Here is a 2,747-nt window from a genome sequence, read left to right as displayed (position 1 = left end):
GGTTCGTGCCCCGGTCCGGGAGGATCCCACATGCCAAGGAGCGGCTGGGCCCGTGGGCCATGGCCGCTGGGCCTGCGCGTCCGGAGCCTGTGCTCCGCAGCGGGAGGGGTCGCAGCAGTGAGGGGCCCGCGTACCGCAAAAAAAAAAAAGTGAAATCGCTGTCCAAAGTGGCTTTCTAATATTACATTTCCACCCACATGGAGAATTCTTCCAGGTGATCCACATCATCACCAACACTTGGTATCATCCGTCCTTTGAATTTTAGCCCCCCTAGTGTATGTGCAGCAGTAACTTGTAGTTTTAATTTGCTTTCCTAACGGCTACTGATATTGATTATACTTTAGGTGTTTATTGGTTATTTGCATTTTTCTTTTTGTTGTTTGACAAGAAAGTAGGATTTCTTGGTGGGCATGAGTAAGGAGGGCACAGTTGCCAAGGCTCTCATGAGTGCAGGGCCCGCCATTTGACCAGAGGGACACAACTAGGGATGTATGTGACCTCACAGCCATCCAGGATGAGCCGCTTTTCTGCCACCATGTTTTCAAATTAATCCGCATTAAACCTAGTAAATCCCCATTTCTTGGAGATGTGGATCTTCTGGTGGCCAGGGAACTTGAACTTGGCCTCAATCACACGTTCCTCGTTCTGCAGCTTGGTGCCAGTGGACATTATGACTTGGCGCGTGTGGACCCTGGCCACTGTGCCCTGGGGCTTTCCAAAGGCACCACGCATACCTGTGTGGAGCCTCGATTGGGGACAGCAGGCCAGTCATGAATGTGCACGGGAAAGGGCTGAATCCAAGGTCCCTTAGGGCAACCCATACAGGCGACAGGCTGTCTACACTACCGAGGAGGCTGTTGCTTGCAGCTACTGGACATCGGGTCCCCGTGGGGAAAAGAGCACAGTCGGCTTAACTGGGTTATTTGCAAATTTATTGGATAAAATGTCTGTTTAAACTGTTCGGCCATTTAAATAATTTTGTGATGTCCTTTCTTCTTGCTCATTTCTGAGTGTTCTTTCTATAGTCCGCTGAAAAAAATTTTTAAAAAGGAACCCTTTATTTTGTAAATTCTTTCTCCCAATTTGTGGATTAATATCACACTCTGAAGTCTTTAAAAATGGAAATTTTAAATATTAATGAAACACAACTTATAGCTTTCCTTTAGTCTATGTGTTTTGTGTCCTACCTACAAGATCTTCGCCTAACGGAAGGTCACCAATTGTCTTATAATTTCTTACAGAAAAATTCTATGTTTAGCTTTTATGTTTCAGTTTTGTCAACTGCCTTTTCTATTTCAGCTACTCTTAGCAGCAAATTGTTATTATTCTTATCACTTGGAATCTCATTTTTATTCTATTAATATGCTGACTTACCCTGATGGGTTACTGAGTGTGAAACCCACCATATATTCCTATGTTTAAACCCAACTTGGCCAAGATGTATGATAATTTTTATACATCAATAGATTCTACTATTCTATTATTTTGTTAAGGATTTTTACCCCTAGATTTACGCGGGATTTACTAGATTTATTCATCTGTAGTTTCTTTTTATTATAATGTCTTCTTTAGGTTCTGATTCTACTAGCCTCCTAAAATGACTTAGAGAGCATTTTCTCATATTCTATTTTCTAGACGATTTTGCCTGTATTCAGTAGTTTTATTCCATAAATCTTTTTTTTTTTTTAGGATTCGCCTAATAAGCCATTTTTGTTTCAAGTTTTCTTTGGAAACTATTTCACTGCAAATTATATTTGTTAAATATACATAGGACTATACGTTATTTTTTTTCTTGTGTGAGTTTTAGTAATTTGCATCTTTTATGTAATTTGTTCACTGATTCTTTAAGTTGCCAGATATATCGGTATTAACTTGTTCATAAGAGTCACTAATTATTACATCAATATTTATGAAGCCTTTAGCAGTGCCCCTCTTTTATCTATTTGTGTCTTACCTCCTTTCTTCCTCCTGACTAGATGGCTAGAAATTAATCAATTTTACTGAACTTTCCAAAGGAATAGCTTTGGATTTAATTGGTTTCATCCACTGTTTAACAGTTTTGTCTCTCATTGATTTTTGTTCTGCTCTTTATTATTTCTTTCCTTCCACTTATTTTAGATTTAATTTGCTCTTATTTTTTCTGGCTTTTAAAGTGGAAGCTTAGATATTTTCTCTGAGACTTTTTTTAACTAACGCAAACATCCCAAGACCAATTTTTCTGTTTCTTTTCCTGCATATCCCACATCGTAATGTGTTTTGTTTTCATTTTCATTTAGTTCGAAATACATCTTGCATTACAAATCCCATCCAAATGCACTCATTTTTCTGAGAAAAATAAAGAAAGGAAAGTGAAACGTCCTCGTAAAATAACGGAAGAAAAAAAATCTACAGGGGGGGGAAAAATGCAACACGCTGGTTATTTCCTACCAACCATGAGCTCCAAATCTTGTGGAAGAAAATGGGAATTGATGAGAAGTCCGCGGTCTCCAAACCGGCAGACAGGTGTGGGTGATACATTTAAACAGAGCAAACACGAGCCAGCCTCCACCAAGTGTTTAGAAACCCCTTCCCATGTCCTATTTTTACCTGTTACCTTAACTGCTGATAGCCAGAGAACAGTGAGATAAATCATACGTTGGCATTTCAAGGTTTAAACTAGGTTTGAGCTTTGCTGCACAAAAGAAATATTTCTCCACTGGGGTCTTTTCTGCTTCATTGACTCCCTGCAGGTGAGTGCAGATTAATTT

The 2,747-nt window shown here is 39.5% G+C and overlaps 1 non-coding gene across 1 annotated transcript; it reads right to left on the bottom strand.

The window, feature by feature from the left end:
- Nucleotides 1–789: 789 nt before the first annotated feature.
- LOC114906653 lies at nucleotides 790–923 on the bottom strand. The gene has a single exon (XR_003796471.1). It is a non-coding gene; the product is annotated as a small nucleolar RNA SNORA70 (small nucleolar RNA).
- Between the last annotated feature and the right edge of the window lie 1,824 nt (nucleotides 924–2,747).

The sequence above is a fragment of the Monodon monoceros genome, unplaced genomic scaffold, assembly GCF_005190385.1.
Source record: "Monodon monoceros isolate NGI ecotype Baffin Bay Population unplaced genomic scaffold, NGI_Narwhal_1 Super_Scaffold_22, whole genome shotgun sequence".
Lineage (NCBI taxonomy): Eukaryota > Metazoa > Chordata > Mammalia > Artiodactyla > Monodontidae > Monodon > Monodon monoceros.
The sequence above is the reverse complement of the archived record's forward strand: the minus strand, read 5'-3'. Positions and strand labels throughout refer to the sequence as shown.